Genomic DNA, 23,053 nt, shown 5'->3' with positions numbered 1-23,053 from the left:
CGAAACGGCCCCAATCCTGACCGATTCAGGCCCTGACAATGGGCCAGGATCGGGGCCGCGTCATCTACTGCCTTGTCGCCCGCGTAAAGGCGGCACCGCATAGATAACGCGGCCAGCGCCACATAACGGGCTCCCGCAAGAAGATAGCGGACGGATCTTGCGGGGCCGTGGAAGGAAGATCATCCTTCAGAGAGGACTGGCGCCCAAAAGGGCGCAAATCAGTCGGGCATCGCGCCGCCCCAAAGGTGCGGAATGCTCCGCATCTTTGGGGGCCGAGCCCCAACCTTAAGGGGCTAGGTCGGGGGCGGACAAATTTCCGCCCCGCCAGCTGGCGGAAAAGGCCTTTGGTGCCCTGCCAGCTGGCGCGGAAATGACATCTCCGGGCGGCGCATGCGCGGGAGCGTCAGCGGCCGCTGACGGCATTCCCGCGCATGGTCAGTGGAGGGAGGCTCCTCCGCCTCCGCCATGGGAAAGAGTGCCCCTACGGCACAGGCCCGCCCGCGGATTGTTGGGCCCCGATCGCGGGCCAGGCCACCGTGGGGCACCCCCCGGGGCCAGATCGCCCCACGCCCCCCCCCCCTCAGGACCCCGGAGCCTGCCCGCGCCGCCTTGTCCCGCCGGTAAGGTAGATGGTTTAATCTACGCAGGCGGGACAGGCATTTTAGCGGCGGGACTTCGGCCCATCCGGGCCGGAAAATCGCGCGGGGGGGGGGGGGGCCGCCAACCGGCGCGATTCCCGCCCCCGGCGAATCTCCGGCGCTGGAGACTTCAGCAACCGGCGGGGGCGGGATTCACGCCAGCCCCCGGCGATTCTTCGACCCGGCGGGGGGTCGGAGAATCTCGCCCCAGGTGTGGACGGCGCAATGGGGGAACCCGCCGTTTTGGCCTGGCCGCTCGGCCCATCCGGGCCTGAGAATAGCGGGGGTGCCGGAGAATCGCCATTTTGGGCGTCTCCGGCGATTCTCTGGCCTGCGAAACTCGACCGGGCCGTTCCCGCCCCTTGGGAGAATCGCGGGACCGGCGTCCCGGGAAATCTTGGCGGCCCAGGCGATTCTCCCAACCGGCGTGGGAGTGGAGAATCTCGCCCACTATTTCCCATCTCAACTATTTCCCATGCCTCCCTCTTTCCCTTTCCTCCCTCCCCTCCTTATATCTGCTGACAGCTTAATTTTCCCCAAAGAAGGCGATAAACACCTCCAGGCGAACCCTAGCATCGATCCTCTCAGGGCAAACTTAAACTTCTCAAGCCTGAGAAACCCAGCCATGTCACTAACCCATATCCCTGATTTTGGGGATTGCGAGTCCCTCCAGGCCAATAAGATCAGTCTCCAGGCTATCAGGGAGGCAAAGGCCAAAACATCAGCTTATCTCGCTCCCTGGACTCTCGGGTCTTCCGACACACCAAATGTCACCACCTCTGGGGCGAAATTCTCCGTTATCGGCGGAAAGTCCGCCGATCGGCGCAAATCTGACTTGCGTCACGCCGGAAAAATTGTCGCGAAGTCTCCAGCCCGAAATGGGCTAGCAGCGAGGTGACGGGATCCGCGCTTGCTCACGTGGTTCATGCCGTGCAGCGTAAGACACGCCGCACGGCGTGACGGCTCATAACGACGCGCTGCTCCCCCCCGCCCGACCGGAACACCCGACTGGATAGCTGGCCGCCGCTCAGCCCCGAGGTTCCAGTCACGGGATGTGGAGGCGATCCTGGACGCAGTGGAGCAGAGGAGGGAGGCCCTGTATCCCGGGCACGGCCGCAGAGTAGCCCCACGCCACAGCCGGCGTCTGTGGAGGGAGGTGGCAGAGGCCGTCACCGCTGCGGCCCTGACACCACGGACAGGCACCCAGTGCCACAAGAAGGTGAACGACCTCGTCAGAGCAGGCAGGGTGAGCCTCCCCCCCCCCCCGCCCGATATCCATATCCCCCATATACCCCCCTCCCCCATATACCCCCCTCCCCCATATCCCCCCTCCCCCATATCCCCCCTCCACCATATCCCCCCTCCACCATATCCCCCCTGCCCCATATCCCCCCTCCCCATATCCCCCCTCCCCCATATCCCCAAGTGAATCCAGCCCGAACCTTAACCTCTGCAATACACGCGCAACCGATGGCGTGCATTCATATACCTGTCTAACACTGTTGCCTTTTACCCCTGCCACCACCCCACCTCCCCTCCCCCCCCCCCCCCCCCCGCCACAAGAGAAACGCGCGCACAACACCAGGGAGCATGTGAGGACTGGAGGAGGCCCCTCTGATGAGAGGCCACTGACCGAACACGAGGAAAGGGCCCTGGAACTGGCTGGCGGACCTGAGGACCGGGAAGTTGCTGATGCAGAGGTCGGGGGCGTACTAGCGAGTGAGCCACCGACAGCCCGTCCCCATATCCCCCCTCCCCTATATCCCCCTCCCCCATATCACCTGGTCACTGCCTGCGTGTCTAACCATGCATGCTTCATTGTGTATCGCAGGAGCAAACGTCGAGGCACCCATCCCCGCAGATGCAGACCGCCTGCAGGATGCCCCTCGGAGGCCACGGGAGACGGAGAGACCCGGACCCTCCGGCATGCGACGCCCGCAGGATGCCCCTCGCACACCATGGGAGACGGAGAGACCCGGACCTTCCGGCATGCGACGCCCGCAGGGTGCCCCTCGCACACCACGGGAGACGGAGAGACCCGGACCCTCCGGCATGCGACACCCGCAGGATGTCCCTTGGAGACCACGGGAGACGGAGAGACCTGGAGCAACAGGGAGACGACGCCCCATCACGTGCGGGTGTGACGACGCAGGCGTGTGCCACCCAGCGACGAGAGGGGCAGCCACAGGCCCCCGTCACAGCCGAGCCAGGACACCACTACCCAGGACACCACTACCCAGGTCACCACTACCCAGGACACCACTACCCAGGACACCACTACCCAGGACACCCCTACCCGGGACACCCCTACCCGGGACAGCACTACCCAGGAAGACGAAATACCGGACAGTGACTCAGAGTGGATGGGTGGAGACAAAACCCCACCCCAAAGTGCCATGAACTCAGAGTGGGACGAAGAGCACGACACAACGCCACTGCTGTCACCAACACCCTCCATCATCGCAGAAACACTCACCTCGGTTGGGCACTTTAGTGATGAGGCGTCTGGTACACTCACTGGTGCGCACAACACAGCCGTCCTGGTACAGCAGGTGGAGGTAGGAGCAGCAGAGGGGCCGGGCGGTCGGAGGGCAGCCCAGCCCAAGCGAACATCTGCCGCCCAGATGGATCCCGGGTTCCTGGAGTTACCACACCCACACATAGATCCGATGCAACCACCGACCAGGAGACGAGCGAAGAGGGTGACGGCCGGCTTGCGGCGGCTGCAGTCGCAGGTGGAGGAGTCCACCCGCGTCCAAGAGCTGGGAGCGGTGCCGGTCATGCGTGCCACCCAGGCCGACACCGCATGGGTGGCGTCCGCGGTGGAGGCAATGGGTGCGACGGTGTCAGACATGGGGAACGGTTTGCGAGGCCTGGGGCTTTCCGTGCAGGCGGCGTCTGTGGCCCAGGAAATGGCTGCCCTCTCACAGGAGGCCATGAGCCAGTGCCAGCGCCAGATGGCAGAGGCGCTCAACGCCATAGCCCAGTCTCAGCAGGCCATAGCCCAGTCTCTGCAGGCCATGGCCCAGTCTCAGCAGGCCATGGCCCAGTCCCAGCAGGCCATGGCCCAGTCTCAGCAGGCCATCGCTGAGGGCATTGGCGCCAGTGGCCATGTGCGAGCCGGCGTCGCACAGTCACAGACAGGGTTTGCCAACCCCCTGGGCTCCATGGCTGCAAACCTGCAGACCCCTGTCGATACCAGCACGGGCCTCCAGGACTGGCAGCGCCAGATGTCGGGGGGGCGTCGGATGGCCAATCCGTTCACATCCCCCACCCATGTAGAGGCCTGGGGGCCATCGGGCACCCCGAGGGAGGAGGAGGTGGTGTGGTCCGTCTTGGCTCCCCCTGTAGGGGAGGTCCCGAAACACCGCGACACCTCGGACTCCCCCCTTCCGTCTCAGGTGCATCGGGTGGGCAACGGGCAGGACAGGCTGGCAGCTCGCCATCCCAGTCACCCGGGCCGCAGCCTGGCCCATCTAGGCCAGGACACCCCAGGGTACGGCCGCCAAAGGGATCCTGTGTCAGAGGGCAGGAATCACAGGAGTCCACCTCCAGTTCTGCTGTACCGTTTGGGAAACCACGTAGACGTAGTCAAAGGGCCCGTAAGGCCAAACAATTAGACACTGAGTAAGTTGGCACGGGTGCAGGGCACAGATGAGTTTTAGGGGCTAGGGCACGTGCATGAACTCGTTTGGTTATTAAAGTCAATGTTACACCTACAGAAGCTGCCTTTGTGCTCTGTCCAAAGCGTGCGGGGGTGTCATGTACGTTGAGCGCAAGTGTGTGTGTGAGGGGTGGTCTTACCTCAGCCCCAGGTGAGTCTGCCCCCTTCCCCCTGTGCCGCCATCAACATCCCCCAGGGCAGAGGACGGGACCGTGCGCTGCAGTGTCACAGCCGCATGCAGGAATGGTCCGGGTGGATGGTGGTACTGTGGCCATGGGTCAGACATAGTCCAACGATGTGGAGCCAGGAGCTTATCGCAGGGCGGGTTGTCATCACCCTCCATGGCCTGCAATAGACACGCGTCCACCCGCAACTGTGTGAGCCCGGCCATTGTGCCGCAGGTGGATCGGCAATGGGGGGGGTGGTGTGCATGCGGGTGGGGTGGGTGGGGTTGGGGAGGGGGGTGTGGGTGCTGGGTGGGTGGATGGGTGGGGGGGGTGGGTGGTCGACTGTTGCCATGGTGTGCGGTCTGTGGCCATACTACCCGATTCCCACGCCCGTCTAGTCAGTGAAGCGGGCGGCTATCAGTCTGTCCCGTGCCCGCTGGGCCAGCCGGTAACGGTGGACAGCCACCCGCCTGTGTCTAGCCCGTCTGCCCTGACCATTGCCCCCATCCCCCTCATCTGGGGAGGACTGCGCCTCTTCCTGCTGCTCCTCCACTCCGCCCTCCTCTGCCTGTGGCACATCGCCCCTCTGTTGGGTTATGTTGTGCAGGACGCAGCACATCACAATGATACGGCCGACCCTATCTGACCGATACTGGAGGGCGCCCCCAGAGAGGTCCAGGCACCTGAAACGCATCTTCAGCACGCCAAAGCACCTCTCTATCACTCCCCTTGTCGCTACATGGGCATCATTGTAGCGGTTCTCCGCCTCATTGCGTGGCCTCCGTATAGGCGTCATCAGCCACGATCGCAATGGATAGCCCCTGTCGCCCAGCAACCAGCCCTTCAGCCGGGGATGGCGTCCCTCGTACATGCCGGGGATGGATGACCATGACAACACGTATGAGTCGTGTACACTGCCTGGGTAACGGCCGCAGACGTGCAGGATCATCATGCGGTGGTCGCAGACCACCTGTATGTTCATCGAATAGGTCCCCTTCCTATTGGTGAACACGGCCCTGTTATCTGCAGGTGGCCGCACGGCGACGTGCATCCCATCAATCGCGCCCTGGACCATGGGGAACCCGGCCACGGCAGAGAAGCCCACGGCCCGGGCATCTTGGTTGGCCCGGTCCACAGGGAAGCGGATGTAGCGGTGCGCCATGGCATATAGGGCGTCTGTCACTGCCCGGATGCACTGATGTCTGCGATATGCCGGACAGGTCCCCACTCGGTGCCTGGAATGACCCCGTTGCAGAAAAGCTCAGGGCCACCGTAACCTTGACGGACACGGGGAGAGGGTGTCCCCCGCCAGTGCCACGCGGTGACAGGTGTGCCAGCAGGTGGCAGATGTGTGCCACGGTTTCCCGCCTCATCCGGAGTCTCCTCCTGCATTCCCGGTCCGTGGGGTCCTGGTATGACTGCCGGGGCCGGTACACACGGGGTGCCCTCGGGTGCCTCCGTTGCCGTGGCGCCGCGACTGTCGGTCAGGTGTCCCTCCAGCCTGGGCGGCTGCCGCCTGCCCCTCTGCGGCAGCCTGCGCCGCCTCTCTGGCACGCTCCTTCTCCTCCTCATCCAGGGCAACATAGACATTAGCGGCTGCCGCCACGGCGGCCAACATCGCTGGATGATCGGAAAACATGACGGCCTGGTGGGGAGGGGTGGGTGGGAACGACATGTCATCATTGCCCATACCCCCTCCTTCCCCCCAGCCAGGTGGCATGGACCGCATGGGTCCAACTGTTGGAGGCTGGCACCTGGCCAGGTGGACCAACTCACTTGCCCTCGCATCCCCCTCCCCGGCAAGGGCCCCCCCCCATCCCCCTCCCCGGCACGGACCCCCCCCCCGCCCTACCCTCCTCCCCGGCACGGAACCCCCATCCTCCTCCCCGGCATAGACCCCCCCCCCCCATCCTCCTCCCCGGCACAGACCCCCACCCCCCATCCTCCTCCCCGGCACGGACCCCCCCCCCCCCCCCCCCCCATCCTCCTCCCCGGCACGGACCCCCCATCCTCCTCCCCGGCACGGACCCCCCATCCTCCCTCCCCGGCACGGAGCCCCCATCCTCCCTCCCCGGCACGGACCCCCCCATCCTCCTCCCCGGCACGGACCCCCCATTCTCCTCCCCGGCACGGACCCCCCTCCCGGCACTCCCCCCGAGCCCAGCCCACTCTAACCACCCCCCCCCCCCCCCCCGCCGCACACACACACACACAACCCTAGACACACCTCTCCCTACACATTCAGACTACGGCCACGCCATCGCCTGCCCAGCGGCCAACCCCCCAGGCCGTCACTCACCTCCACGCTGGTCGGCGTGAACCTGGAGCACAGGTTCACGCCGATGAAAAGGAGGTTTGATTTACGTCGACGTGACCGGTCATCACGTCGACGGGACTTCGACCCATCGGGAAGGGAGAATATCGGCTGGCCCAAAATCGGCTGCCTTGCGCACACCCGCTGGGGGGGTCGGAGAATGACGCCCCTGGACTCTGAACCACCCGTGCCTTCAATAACATTGATATGACATCGGCAAATCCCTGCCAAAACCCCCTAAGCCTCGGACAGGCCCAAAACATGTGGACGTGATTTGCAGGCCCTCCCGCACACCGCCCACACCTATCCTCCATCCCTTCAAAGAACCTGCTCATACGGGCCACATATGCACCCTGTGGGCCACCTTGAATTGTATCAGGCTGAGCCGGACATATGACGAGGACGCGTTCACTCTACTCAGGGCATCCTCCCACAATCCTGCCTCTAATTCCCTGCCCAATTATTCCTCCCATTTTCGAGTCACCTCCCCTATCGGGGCTCCCTCACATTCCATGAGTTCTTTATAAATTTCCGAGACCTTCCCCTCCCCCACTCCCATTTTCGACAATATCTTATCCTGTATCTCCTGGGGCGGTAGGTGCGGAAACGTCGTGACCTGCCGCCATGCAAAGTCCCTCACCTGCAGGTAGCGGATCCTATTCCCCCCCGGGCAGCTCAAACTCCTCCTGCAAATCCTCCAAGCACGGAAAGCTGCCATCAATAAACAGGTCCTCCAACTGCTCGATCCCAGCTCGCTGCCACCTCCGAAACCCACCATCTTGCCCCCCCCCCCCCCCCCCCCGGTGCAAACTGGTGGTTGCTACAAATAGGTGCCCATACCGACGCCCCCTCAACTCCCATGTGCTTCCGCCAGTGTCCCCACACCTTCAAGGCCGCCACTACCACCGGGCTTGTGGTGTACTGAGCCGGCGAGAATGGCAGGTGTCGTTACCAGTGTCCCTTAACTTGTGCCCCTACAAGAGACCACCTCCATCTGCTCCCACACCGACTCCTCCCCCACTACCTGACCATTGCTATGTTCGCCGCTCAGTAGCAGCACGGTAGCATTGTGGATAGCACAATTGCTTCACAGCTCCAGGGTCCCAGGTTCGATTCCGGCTTGGGTCACTGTCTGTGCGGAGTCTGCACATCCTCCCCGTGTGTGCGTGGGTTTCCTCCGGGTGCTCTGGTTTCCTCCCACAGTCCAAAGATGTGCAGGTTAGGTGGATTGGCTATGATAAATTGCCCTTAGTGTCCAAAGTTGCCCTTAGTGTTGGGTGGGGTTACTGGGTTATGGGGATAGGGTGGCGGTGTTGACCTTGGGTAGGATGCTCTTTCCAAGAGCTGGTGCAGACTCGATGGGCCAAATGGCCTCCTTCTGAACTGTAAATTCTATGATAAAGTAAATTCTCTGATAGTTCCTTAAATTCGGGCGGATAGCCCCCCCTTCCCCCCTCGACCCCGCTTCAGCAGCACCTTCTTTACCCGCGGGGCTTTACCCACCCACACAGACCCAGAGATCACCACGTTCACCCTCTTAAAAAATGCCTTAGGGATAAAAATAGGCAGGATCTGAAATACGAACAGAAATCTAGAGAGAACCATCATCTTTACTGTATGCACTCTCCCCACCATCGGGAGCATATCCCACCTTCTGAAGTCCCCCTTCACCTGCTCCACTAACCGAGCCAAATTCAGCTTGTGTAGCTGTTCCCACACCCACCACCTCGTTACCCAAATACCGAAAGCTCCCTCCCACCACCTTGAACGCCATCCCCCCCAAACCCCACTCTAGTCCCCTCACCTGAATCGCAAAGACCTCGTTTTTGCCCATATTCATCTGGTTCCCCGAAAACCTGCCGAATTCCCCTAGGATCCCCATAATCTCTCAAATCTACCCCCCCAGCGGGTCAGAAATATACAAAACTAGGTCGCCCATTAAAGCAAGACCCTGCCAGTCCTTTGACGCGCTCAGCGCCATCGCCAGTGGCTCTATGGCCAAAACAAACAACAGAGGGGAGAGTGGACATCCCTGCCTCGTCCCCCATGCAGCCTAAAATAATCCGAGCTCACTCGGTTCGTCCACACGCTCGCCACCGGTGCCTGGTACAGCAACCTGACCCAGTCCACAAAACTCTGCCCAAACCAAACCGCCCCAGTACCTTCCACAAATACTCCCACTCCACCCGATCAAAGGCCTTCTCCGCATCCATGGCGACTACCACCTCCACATCCCTTCCCTTGGAGTGCATCATAATCACATTTAGCAGCCTTCTAATGTTCGCCGTTAAATGCCTCCCCTTCACAAATCCCGTCTGGTCCTCCCCTATCACCCCTGACACACATCCTCTATTCTTGAGACCAAGATCATGGCCAACAGCTTGGCGTCTACATTTAGAAGGGAGATTGGTCTGTACGACCTGCATTGTTCCAGGTCCTTATCCCGCTCAGGATGAGAGAAATCGAGGCCTGTGACATCGTCAGGGGAAGCACTTCTCGCTCCCTAGCCTCATTAAACACCCTTACCAGCACTCCTGAAAACGTTTTATAAAACTCCACTGGGTACCTATCCGGCTCTGGGGCCTTGCCTGACTGCATCGCCTCCAGTCCCTCCACCACTTCAAACAGCCCATCGGGGCCCCTTGGAAACTCCAATCTATCCAAAACCGGCCTCACCCCGGCTGGGGGTTCCAACTCGTATAACCTGCTGTAAAAGTCCTTAAACACCCCATTCACCCCCACCGGGTCCTAGATCGTATTCCCCCCATCTGTCCTTCACTTTACCAATCTCCCTCGCCGCCTCCCATTTCCTTAGCTGGTGTGCTAGCATCCTGCTAGCCTTCTCCCCATACTCATACACCACCCCTCTCGCCTTTCTCAACTGCCCCACAGCCTTCCCTATGGATAGCAACCTAAACTCCTTCTGCAGCTTCTGTCGCTTCTTCAACAATCCCACCTCTGGGGCCTCTGAGTACCTCCTGTCTACGTGGAGAATCTCCTTCACTAATCTATCCACCTCTGCCCGCTCCGCCTTCTCCCTCTGTGCCCGTATCGGAGATAAACTCCCCTCCCACCACGGCCTTCAGTGCCTCCCATACCGTAGCTGCTGGGACCTCCCCCATATCGTTTATCTCCACATACCTCCAAATGGCCTCCCTCACCCGCACACTCACCTCCTCCTCCACTAATAGCCCTACATCTAACCTCCAGTGCAGGCGCTGGCCCCTTTCTTACTCACCCGTAAGTCCACCCTGTGCGGGCATGGTCCGACACTACTATCACGGCATACTCAACGTCCACCACCCCCGCCAACAACATCCTGTCCATCATGAAAAAGTCAATTCGGGAGTACACTTTGTGTTCATGGTAAAAATATGAGTACTCTTCTGCTCTCGGCCGCCCAAACCTCCACGGATCTACCCCCCCCACCCCTTACCCCATCTGTTCCATAAACCCCTTTAGTTCCTTCGCAGCCGCCAACACCCTCACTGTCCTCGAACTCGACTGATCCAGCCTTGGATCCATAATCGTATTAACCCCCATAATCAGCCGATGCGAGTCCAGATCAGGGATCTTCCCCAATACATGCCTCATGAACTCTACGTCGGCCCAGTTCAGTGCATAAATGTTTACCAGCACCACTGGAATCCCCTCCAACATCCCGCTCACCATAATGTTTCTTCCCCCCCAAGTCCGCCACTATACTTCGAATGCCACCACCTTATTAATCAGAATCGCCACCCCCCTTGTTTTGGAATATAGTCCCGAATGGAATACCTGCCCTACCTACCCCTTCCTCAGCCTAGTCTGATCTACCACACTCAGGTGTGTTTCCTGTATCATTGCCACGTCCGCCTTTAAGCTTTCCAGACATGCGAACACACAGCCCTCTTGACTGGCCCATTCAGCTGTCTCACATTCCATGTGATCAGCCTGGTCGGGGGTACCCTGCTGCGGCCCCCCCCCTCCCCCTGCCGATCAACCATAGCCCTTCCTGGGCCAGCCTCCAGCCCTGACCCACACCTCCTCAGGCCCACCCTTGGGTGCCCACCATCATTGACCCTCGCCATGTCACTCTTCAACAGCTCCCCTTGTCAGCAGACTTCTACCCCTCTCTCTCTCCCCCCACCCCATAACAAAATAACAATCTCAATCCCCATCAACACACTTACCAGATGTTCATCCCCCACTGTGCTTCCGTGAGCTAGCCCGCCCAACTAGCCTGGTAGCCCCCACGCATGGCGCCTAGCACCATACCCCCCACTGATTTCCCTTCCTCCCAGTGCAAACATTACAATCCCTACCAAACACAAAGAAAAGAGCAGCCCACCATACCCCATCAAGAATGAAACAAACCCAAAACAGAGCAACTGCCCCAAACACAGTGCAAAAATTGGTTCATACAAACCAGAAGAAAACCTAAATACAAGATAGGAACATCCCCTCCAGAGTTCAATCTCCTCCTTCTCCTGCCGGTCCATTGTCTCTCACAAATTCCGTTGCCTCGTCTGGCGACCCAAAGTAGAGTTCCCGGCCTTCATATGTTACCCACAAATGCGCTGGGTATAACATGCTGAACTTCACCCCCTTCTTAAAAAGGGCCGTCTTCACCTTGTTGAATCTCGCCCTCCTTTTGGCCAGCTCTGCACCCAGGTCCTGATAGACACGTAGCTCGCTGTCTTCCCAGGTACAGCGCCCCGTCTGCCTGGCCCACCTCAAAATCCGTTCCTTATCCAGAAACTGGTGCAGTTGCATACCATCACCCTAGGTCGGCTCGTTCCCTTGCGGCTTCCTCATAAGCATTCTGTGCGTCCGGTCCACCTCCAAGGGCCGAGCAAACATTCCTTCACCCAGCAGCTTCTCAAACATTTGCGCCACACATGTACCTGCGTGTGCTCCCTCACTGCCCTCCGGTAGGCCCAGGATCCTCAAGTTCTGCCTGCGCGCTCTATTTTCCAGGTCCTCCACCTTGTCCTGTAGCCTCCTCTGTTGATCTTTCATCAACCCCATCTCCGCAGCCATCGAGGCAAGCTGCTCCTTGTGCTCCCACACCGCCTCCTCCACCTTCTGGATCACCTGGCCCTGGGTCTCAAACTTCATCTCCATGCGGTCGATCCCCGCCTTTATCGGATCCACCACTCTGGCCAGGTCCTCCAAGTTCTCCTTCCTCTGCTGGGCAAACTTCTCGTGGAGGAAGCTCACTAGCTGATGCATCGACCACTGGGCCGGCAAGCTCGGACCCTGAACCTCCGCCACTTCCCCTGTGTCACAGGCTTCACACCAGATTTCTGTAATTGTTCCCTCCTTTTTCAAGCACTTCTAGTTCATGAATCCGTACACCAGTGGGATACTTTCTTCTTCCACCCCTCCTGCACCTTTTACAATCACTCAACTCCGCCATTAGCCGGGGAAAAGGTCCAAAATATTCACGAGTCGGAGCCACCAAATGTGCCACCACTCATACCATGGTCGCCACCGGACGTCACGTAAACAATCCTGAATATGGTAAGAATTGCCCTGACAACCAATTCAAGATTATTATCCGGTCTCGCAGTGCTAGAAACTTACGCATGCTAGAAACTGCATATATTAACACTCAAGGCTCTGTTATTTGCAGACAGAAAGAACGTTTACACACAAACAAAATAGGAGATAGCCATTCCCCAGGCTAATGCTTTGACCAATCAGTCAACCTGTTTGGTTAGAATTTAAACAAGCTTGGCAGTTAACTGTCAGTCATCAGTTAATTGGTGCATTCTGCATGGCAATGCCTCTACCAATCAGAGTCCACTTGCCAACCAATCAACACTCTCTTCTCGTGAAGTATAAATTGATATTCCTTTCATATTTAGTATTCTTGCAAATCAGTCCTGATCAGTGCAAGGTGAAAAGCATTAACAACATGCCTTTTCTCAGCAATACTCAAGTTCCGTACTACCAAATGACAACAATGGTTTCCAATGGGAATCCACTTCTTTAAAATGCTGGGAAGAAAGTAAGATGGCCACTAAAGGGGTATTGGGGGATCAGATTGTATGAGAGAGGCATGATGCCCACCTGACGGTATCTACACATCTGTATCTGCAGAGGTGCTGTTAGATAATTTGGACATTCTGATTTCTCTCTCTGTGTACCCAAACAGGCGCCGGAATGTGGCGATTCAGGGCTTTTCACAGTAACTTCATTTCAGTGTTAATGTAAGCCTACTTGTGACATTAAAGATTATTATTATTTATTATTATTAGGTGATGAAGATCTATGAATGATTGTAGACTGCAGTAACCCCAGAAATTTGAGCACTCTTACTCTATTATCATCTAAGCAAGATTAGTAAAAATGTTTTACCTTTATGACATAGCTTATGCAGTTGAGGAAAAATGACTCTCAAATCATCTTCTACAATAGCTGGAAAATGACTCCCAAATCATCTTCTACAATAGCTGGAAAAGGGACTCAAATGTTCCTGATGCCACCATACTGCTAAGCACTGTTTCTCTCTGTCCCTGAGACTGCCAGAATTCATCTCCAGGTCAATAACGTGCCCCAGGCAGTGCTGAGCTCTGGCAGTGTTGTAGGAAAATCAGGGGCAACTACAGGCCTCTTCTGAACCCGCATTGATATGCACAGAGTTAATTTATTATATTGCTGCACTTGGGACTGCACAGGTTCATTTTACTACCATACAAATAGCTGTGTATAAATCCAACTGGACAAATACCAGGTTTTAAAATAAAGAATTATTGTATTCTTGAGAAATGTTAACCTATAGTTACCCAAGCAAATGCTAAAGATTTGTATTTTCTTTCAAAACCTTGAGATATCTCAAACATATAAAACAACATCATATATAATAATTCTGAAGGAAAAATACTTGACTTCGGGAAATAATTGATGGCTGTAAATGTTAATAAAGGGGGGGGAGGTGATGAGTGGTGATTTAACCTGAGGATCACCATACATCAGGTGAGAGGCAAAGTTGAGAAGGCAGACCTTCAGCCGGTACAGGAATTGAACCCACATTGCTGCCATTGCTCTGCATCACAATCCAGCTGTCTAGCCAATTGAGCTAAACAAGCCTCCAAAATATTAATAGTGCAAAAACTAATGACATACCAAAAATAGTGATAGGCAATGCAGGAGTGCTCAAAGCAAATTTTCACTTTCACAAATTAAAAATAGTTTTCATGGATTGTCAATATATGTACAATGAATAGACCCGAAAGCATATTTGTGACACTTTTGAAAATATCCCATTTCAAACACACAGGAATATCTACACATAAGGATTTCACTTTGTTGGAGTTGGTGCCTTGCTCTGAATTTCAGATTAGCAAAATGTTAATTTTATTCTTGGATGATAAGAAAATGATTGAATTTTACAATAACAAATGTAACAAATTATTGCACAATCAACAAGGCATAGGGATTTCCTGTCTGGTTAGATAGTAATTATACAATTATAACAGCAAGAATTCAAATATTATTGATAATGCCTACTTACGACTGCCCAAAGCTCCCAATTGCTTTGTATCGAAGTTTACATTATGGAGTTGATTAATCACAGAACTATGGAGTGAATGGTAATCTTAAAGTGACATCTTGCACATAATTAAATTATTGATTTATTATTTGTGGTTTATTAAACAAGTATGAGAAATTGTCTACAAACATGCTTTAATGTTATGCACGGCAGTGCTTCAGAGGATCAACCCCATCTACAGATTGTAGTATAACCACAAACAAACCATATTCCAGATGTTAAGAATGCTTGGAACGAGAATCCCAACCGTCACTAATAACATTTTCTGCTTAATCACTACTACCCAATAATAAACAATTCATATACGCCTCAGTATTGTTGAAAACAATGCACAGCTTACATGTACTTCAAAAGTAAACAACATTCTAACTATAGATATAAAGAAAATATTACAAAGCCTACTGATTTTTTCTTTAGAACAATATTGGGGCATATTTTTAAGTGTCTACTTTTTTCTACCTTAACTTTGTACAAATTAACTAATTAAAGCCCATTTCAATCAATGAAGTATTTGGTTTTCAATGCCATGCTGACTACTAGAATTGGGTAACATGCTTTGCTATTTTTCTCCATTTCATACAACGTTCTATATAGTGTTTTGCAATTATTACACAATAATCAATGAGAATAAATTGTTCAGAAGCATGCATCCCTTGATGTCAGGAGCTTACCATCTGAAAGGGCTGGAGCCTTTGTACCAGCTGCAATCTCTAAGCTGGAGGTGTGGACTGATGTTGCCCGAGTCTATGTTCCCTGAACTGTAAAAACTTGACTCGCTCTCACAATGTTTCATGTGGATCTGGCAAGGTGCCATTTGCTAACAGAATTGCACACGGCCATATGAGACACATATCTCAAAGGGAAAGACCCTGGATTTGTTTTATTTAAAAGTTGTTTCATTATTTGTTTTGGTGAATCAATCAAGCTAATTACTTTTAAGAATATCTGATTGACAATCCATATGGCTGAAGCAGCTGCATCTGAAGCAGCTGCATAGGCTCATAGAATTTACAGTGCAGAAGGAGGCCATTCGGCCCATCGAGTCTGCACCGGCTCTGCACCGGCTCTTGGAAAGAGCACCCTACCCAAGGTCCACAGTTCCACCCTATCCCCATAACCCCACCCAACACTATGGGCAATTTAGTATGGCCAATCCACCTAACCCGCACATCTTTGGACTGTGGGAGGAAACCGGAGCACCCGGAGGAAACCCATGCACACACGGGGAGGGTGTGCAGAGTCCACACAGACAGTGACCCAAGCCGGGAATCGAACCTGGGACCCTGGAACTGTGAAGCAATTGTGCTATCCACAATGCTACCGTGCTGCTAGGCAAAGGCAAAACATTTCAAAAGTTATGTTATCAGTTTTTTCCAAGATCTTTTTGGAATTACGATTATTCTTTTCACTCTCTTTTGTGCTCCTTAAATATTTTTAAAGCTTGAATAACAATGCTACTGCACTAGACCTTCAAAAAAAACCTCTCCCATAATAATGTTACAGTACGAAATCTTACAACACCAGGTTAAAGTCCAACAGGTTTGTTTCGATGTCACTAGCTTTCGGAGCGCTGCTCCTTCCTCAGGTGAATGAAGAGGTCTGTTCCAGAAACACATATATATAGACAAATTCAAAGATGCCAAACAATGCTAGGAATGCGACCATTAGCAGGTGATTAAATCCTTACAGGTCCAAGGATTTAATCACCTGCTAATGGTCGCATTCCTAGCATTGTTTGGCATCTTTGAATTTGTCTATATATATGTGTTTCTGGAACAGACCTCTTCATTCACCTGAGGAAGGAGCAGCGCTCCGAAAGCTAGTGACATCGAAACAAACCTGTTGGACTTTAACCTGGTGTTGTAAGACTTCGTACTGTGCTCACCCCAGTCCAACACCGGCATCTCCACATCATAATAATGTTAGATTACTATTGTTACTGCAATACAGGCCACGTTCCCCAGTAGTTTTGCAAAGGCGATTCCAAAATTAATAAAGGTGCAAAACTATTCATTTGTTGACTATTTTCGAAGGAATACAGTATTGGATCCTATTAGGTTTAACAGGTTGTTCATGTTTCTGAGCCTATAATGTAACAGTGACCTCTAGAGGAGCTAGTCTATAGCTTTTTTTTAAAAAAAGGTTGTTAAAATTCAGCATTAACTCATTAACAGGCTAAGTTTGTTCACTCCTAAAAAACATTGCGGGGATTTTGATGTACAGTTTACCCATCCATATCCAGTGACTCCAACAGCAGCAAGCTAACTTCATGCCACCTGCTCATTTCAATGATTTTAGCACTGCCATGCTGTTGATTGTTTGGATGAATCAGTACAGGACCAATAGCAAAAGTGGCTGATGTCAAAGTATTTTATTATAATAAATCTTGTTGGGCGGTGCAGTGGTTAGCACTGCTGCCTCACGGTGCCGAGGACTCAGGTTTGATCCCGGCATCGGGTTACTTTCTGTGTGAAGTTTGCACATTTTTCACGTGTCTGCGTGGGTCTCACCCCCACAACCCAAAGATGCACAGGGTAGGTGAATTGGCCACACTAAATTGCTCCTTAATTGAAAAATGTTTTAAAAGTAATAAATAGGGCGGGATTCTCCGACCCCCCGCCGGGTCAGAGAATCGCCGGGGGCTGGCTTGAATCCGCCCCCGTCAAGTCCCGAATTCTCCACCACCAGAGATTCGGCGGGGGCGGGAATCGCCCCCCCCCGGCGATTCTCCGCCCCGCGATAGACCGAAGTCCCGCCGCTGTCAACCCTCTCCCGCCAGTGTGGATTAAACCACCTACCTTACCGGCGGGAGCAGGCGGCGCGCGCGGGCTCCGGGGTCCTGGGGGTGGCGCGGGGCGATCTGGCCCGGTGCCCCCACGGTGGCCTGGCCCGCAATCGGGGCCCACAGATCGGCGGGCGGGCCTGCGCCATGGGGGCATTCTTTTTCTTCCGCCTTCGCCATGGTCTTCACCATGACGGAGGCGGAAGAGACCCCTTCCCCTGCGCAGGGATGACGTCAGCAGCCGCTGACACCCCCGCGCATGCGCGGACTTCCGCCGACTGGCGAAGACCTTTTGGACCCGGCTGGCGTGGCGCCACAGGCCATCCACGCCAGCCGGTGGAGCGCCAACCACTCCGGCGCGGGCCTAGCCCCTCAAGGTGAGGGCTTGGCCCCTAAAGGTGCGGAGACTTCCGCACCTTTGGGGCGGCCCGACGCCGGAGTGGTTCCCGCCACTTCATCACACCGGGATCCCCCGCCCCGCCGGGTAGGGGAGAATCCCGCCCATAATCTCGTTAAAACCAAAAGTAAGAACATACAAATTAGAAGCAGGAGTATGCCATTTTGCCTCTCGAACCTGCTCCACCATTTAATAAGACCATGGCTGATCAGATTGTGGCCTCAACTCCAACAGAGACAAAATTGGAAGACCCAATTACAATGAGGAGGGCACTCAGGAAGCCAACATATAAGACCATTTGGAGGAGGGTGCCTATCTTCCCCATCTAGCCTATTCCCAAACCGAAGGGCTCCAACAATGCAGATCCACAGCATACAGACTCTCACTTCAACGAATCAAGCAAGGATTAACCACCACACCATATTCCCCCCCACTGCAACAACTCCAGAGACGCCAGCCACAAAGAAGAATCACAAGGAACCTTTTGTGAGGGCCACGAAGAATCCAGCACGAGTTTTAAGGATACAAAGTAATAACATTTATTTACAATAACATATATATATAACAGCAGCAGCAACTCCCCTTGCTGCACACTCCTTCCTGCTGGTGCCTAAACTGGCCAGATTTATTTATACTAGGAGTTTACTAATGGTTTCTCCGCCCCCCTCATTGGGGAAGCTCATACTCCCACAGGATAGTGGGATTGGCATTAGTCCCCAGCCAATGGTAAGTAGGCAGGTTATAACAGAACCCCAGTCTTTTCCAGGATATATGATCTGTCCGAGCTTTCGTAGGAGATAAGAATGAGAATGAGAGGCAGCCTTATTGAGACATGCAGAATTCTCAGGGGGCTGAACAAGGTAGATGGTGATAGGATGTTTCCTCTTGTGGGAGGGTCTAGGACAAGAGGGTATAATGTCAAAGTAAGGGGTCACCCATTTATGACAGAGATGAGGAGGAATTTTTTCTCTTCGAGGGTAGTGAATCTGTAGAATTCTTTCCCGCAGAGAGCTGTTGAGGCACGGTCATTAAGTATTTTCAAGGCTGAGATAGACAGATTTTTAACCAGGGTTATGGGGATAAGGCGGGAAAGTGGAGTTGAGGATTATAGGGGCTGGTTTAGCTCACTGGGCTAAATCGCTGGCTTTTAAAGGAAACCAAGGCAGGCCAGCAGCATGGTTCAATTCCCGTACCAGCCTCCCCAAACAGGCACCGGAATGTGGCGAATAGGGGCTTTTCACAGTAACTTCATTGAAGCCTACTTGTGACAATAAGTGATTTTCATTTCATTTCATATCAGATCAGCCATGGTCCCATTGAATAGCAGACTCAATGGGTCGAATGGCCAACTTCTGCTCCTGTGTTTTATGGTCTTATTTGCAATGGCAGCCATTATCATGTTGCCAACAGCACTACCAACGCGTAGGCCAGCTCACCAGCAGACCTGCCATTGCAAGCTGGGCCCCACCCCAGCCACCTCTGACCACAATGATATTTTGATTCAACTCGGTTCATCACTGAAATCTAGCCAGGATCTTCCAGGAACATGTGCACAGCATATATCCCAAAAATAAGTAATTATGTAATTGTGACACGCAAAAGGATAAAATAAAGGATTCAGGGAAAAGTAGAGCCAGAGCTCGCGAAAATGCAGCCGCTCCCGTGCTCACATCATGTGACCCCCCCCAATTGGTGTTATTTAAAGAACCCTGGGCAAGAGCAATTATAAATTCATAAGGAGGAGGAGCAGAATTAGGCCATTTGGCACACTGAATGGTGGAGCAGACTCAATCATGGCTGATCTCATCCTGGCCTTAACTCCACCATCCTGCTCATTCTCCATAACCCTTCAACCCATTACCAATTAAAAATCTGTCCAACTCCTCCTTAAATTTACTCACTGTCCCAGCATCCACCGCACTCTGGGGTAGTGAATTCCACAGATTCACAACCCTTTGGGTGAAGTAGTTTATCCTGAACTCTGTTATAAATTTGAATGCCTCTTATCCTAAGCTATGACCTCTCGTTCTAGAATGCCCCACAAGAGAAAACATCTGCTCCATGACTACTTTATCTATACCATTTATCTGCTTGCACATCTCAATCTGATCTCCCCTCATTCCATTCACTTCCTTTATTATCTGCTGCACCTGCATGCTAGTTTTTTGTGACTCATGAACGACGACCCCCAGATCCCTCTGCAACGCATCACCCCAAGTAGCTCCCCATTTAGATAATTAGTTGCCTCCCATTTTATGACCAAAATGCATGACCTTATTCACATTAAGCTCCATCTGCCACATTTTGGCCCACTCTCCTAACCTATCTATATCCATTTGTAAATGTCTTATTTCCTCATTGCAACTTACTGTTTTCTGCAAATTTTTTTTTTTTTTAATGTATTTTATTCCAAACATATTCAAAAATATAAACACATAAATATCTGTGGTACACTCTCCCCAACTCACAATTTTACAATCTGGACAGTTTTTTTCCCCTTTCTCACCCCCTCCTCTCCGCCACAACGAACACTTCCTTGAACAATTCCTCAATTCAAGCTTAATATTCTCCAACCGGAGGAAGTCGTACAGGTCCCCCGGGGCCGCCACCCCCGACAGCGTTGTCGACCGCCATCCCAGCAAAATTGTTTGCCAGGCAACCAGAGAGGTGAATGCCACAATTATGGCTTCCTCACCTCCATCAGCTCCAACATTTCTGATCTCCCAACATTTGCCACCATAGGGTCCGGCCTGACCTCTACCACCACAACCTTTGCTAACGTCCCGAACACCTCCTCCCAGTATTTCTCCAACTTCTCACAGCCCCAGAACATATATGTGTGGTTTGTTGGTCCTCGCCCACACTTCTGCCACCCCGTGGAAGAACACACTATCCTCGCCCGAGCCATGTGTATCCTATGTACCACCTTAAACTGTATCAAACTCAATTCACCCTGCGCAGCGCATCACTCAACACTACCCATCCTATCTCCCCCCCCCCCCAACTCCTCCTTCCATTTCTCCTTAAGCCTCACCACTTGCGCTGGCCCCTGCTCCCCCAGCCCCCATATCTGTCCCCAATCCTACCCTCCCCTTCCACCTTGGAAGCAGCAACCGTTCCAGTAGGGCATACTTTGGCAGCCTGGAGAACCCTTTCCACACCTCCCGTGCGAAGTCCCTTACTTGTAGATACCTAAATTCACTGCCCTTCGGGAGCTCTACCCTCTCCTGCAGCTCTTCCAGACTTGTAAACCTCTCCTCCAAATATAAATCCCTCGCCCTGACCAATCCCATCTCTCTCCACCCCCTGCACATACCATCCGTCTCCCTGGTTTGAACCCATGGCTCTCACACAACGGTGTTAACACCGATATCCCCTCCATTCTAAAGTGTCTCCTCAGCTGGTTCCACATCCTAGCGTGGACTGCACAACCGGGCTTTCCATATACTTCCTCGGTGCCAGCAGTAGAGCGCCGACATCATGGCCCTCAGGCTAAAGCCCCTGCAAGACTCTTCCTCCATCCTAACCCATTCCAACCCGTCTCCTTCCCACCATCGCCTCACTTTCTTCACATTCGTCACCCAATAGCAGTGCAGCAGGTTCAGTAACGCTAACTCCCCTTCTGCCTCTGTAGCAGGGTCCTCTTCACCCTTGGCACCTGCCCCGCTGATATGAACTCTGAAATAATTGCGTCCAGCTTCCGGAAAAAGACCTTCGGAATAAAAATCGAGAGCATCTGGAATAGATAGGAACCTTGGCAGGACGTTCATTTTCACCATTTGAACTCTGGGTGTTCGTTGCCTGTGTTATTATCTTCAGCAGCTCGCCCTTCTCCATCGCCTCGCTAAACGCACGCAGTAGGTGTGGTGCCAGCTCCACTGCAAACTCCTTTCTGCCAGCAACTGGGCCCCAGAGCCTTCCTCGACTTCATCCCTCTTATGCTTTCCATTACCTCTCTCGGCCTTAGAGGCTCCCCTAGCTCCTGCCTCCTGTCCTCATCCAACCGTGGGAATTTCAGCTCATTCAAAAAGTTCCCCATATCCCCTTCCTCGCCCTCTGGATTGGACCTGTACAATTCCTCAATAGTATTCCCTGAATGCCTCATTTATCCTCCCTGGTTCCAACACTACCTCCCCCTTTTCTGTCTGTACCCTCAAGATTTCTCTGGGCGCTGCCTACCTCCGTTGCTGGTGGGCTAGCATGCAGCTTGCCTTCTCTCCATATTCATACTGCAGCCCCCCTCGCCATCCGTAGGTGCCCCAAAGCCCTTCCTGTCGTCAGCCTCTTGTACTGCCCTATAACTTCTTTCTCTTCACCTATCCCTCCAGTGGGGGCCTGTCCACCTTGACTATCTCTCTCAATAATCGTTTGTACTCCTTTTCATATCTCCATACACCTTGAATGGGATAATCTCCCCCCCCCAAACCACTGTCTTCAATGCCTTCCAGAATGTGGCCACCGATACCTCCCCATTTTGATCCAACTGCACGTACTGTTTAATCACCGAACCCCCTATCCGCTAACAGCACCGAGTCTAGCCTCCATCCCGGCCTCTGTTCCTGCCTTGAGCTAAGTTGAACCTTCAGCCAGTGCGGCGTGTGATTTGAGATTACCATCCTCACGTACACTGCCCCCACCAACACATCACGGCTCACCACAAAAAAATTGATTCTGAAATATAACTTGTAATCATGCGAGAAGGAGTACTCCCTCTCCTCCGGGTTCTTCAATCCACCGGTCCACCATACTCATCCTTTCCATAAACTCTGCCAGCTCCTTCGCCATCCACAGCCTTCCAATTGACCTGGGGCTCGACCTGTCCACCCTCGGCTCCAGCACATAATTAAAGTCCCCTCCCATGATCAACTGATGTGTGGCCAAGTCCAGAATCATTCCCAGCAACCCCCTCACGAACCACACATCATCCTAATTCAGTGCATATACGTTCACCAGCACCACCAGCGTCCCCTCCAACACCCCAGTCACCATCACGTATCTCCCACCAGGGTCTCACACTACCTTGGCACTTACAAACCTCGTCTTTTTGCTCAACAGAATGGCCACACCCGTGACTTTGAGTCAAACCCCGAGTGAAATATCTGACCCACCTATCCCTTTCTCAACCTAACCTGATCCCTCACCTGGAGGTGTGTCTCCTGCAGTTAAACCACCTTCGCCTTCAGACCTCTTAGGTGTGCAAAACCCCGAGATCTCTTCACCGGCCCGTTCAGACCCCGCACGTTCCACGTTATGAGCCTTGCCGGACGCATGCACCTCCACTCACCTCTAATGTCCCCCTTCCTCCCTTACCGATTCTAGCCCCTTTAATTACACTCTAAACTGGGCCCATCCAAGATGGCCCCCTTCTCTGCCCATGACCATGCTTCTCCTCCAAAGCTGCTGCGTCGCATACCCCCTCCCCATCCCACCCCCAGCCAACCTTTGCGGCCATCTCCCTCATTGTACTTCTGTTCACGGGCATTACCTGCTAGTGTTGCTAACTTTTGGTTGGTTCAATTGGCTCAGTTTTATAACCTTTGCTCTAGAGTCA

General features: G+C 53.6%; 1 protein-coding gene across 1 annotated transcript in view; it reads right to left on the bottom strand.

Moving 5' to 3' along the window:
* The window catches only part of col21a1 (collagen, type XXI, alpha 1), a 485,509-nt gene extending 470,409 nt beyond the window's left edge, over nucleotides 1-15,100 (bottom strand). The window contains exon 1 of the mRNA XM_072498439.1: nucleotides 14,995-15,100. The gene's annotated coding sequence lies outside the window, so the exon portion shown is untranslated. The remainder of the gene's footprint in view (nucleotides 1-14,994) is intronic.
* Between the last annotated feature and the right edge of the window lie 7,953 nt (nucleotides 15,101-23,053).

Source organism: Scyliorhinus torazame, chromosome 4 (genome assembly GCF_047496885.1).
Source record: "Scyliorhinus torazame isolate Kashiwa2021f chromosome 4, sScyTor2.1, whole genome shotgun sequence".
Classification (NCBI taxonomy): Eukaryota; Metazoa; Chordata; class Chondrichthyes; order Carcharhiniformes; family Scyliorhinidae; genus Scyliorhinus; species Scyliorhinus torazame.
Note: the sequence above shows the minus strand (reverse complement) of the source record. Positions and strands in the feature narration are given on the sequence as shown.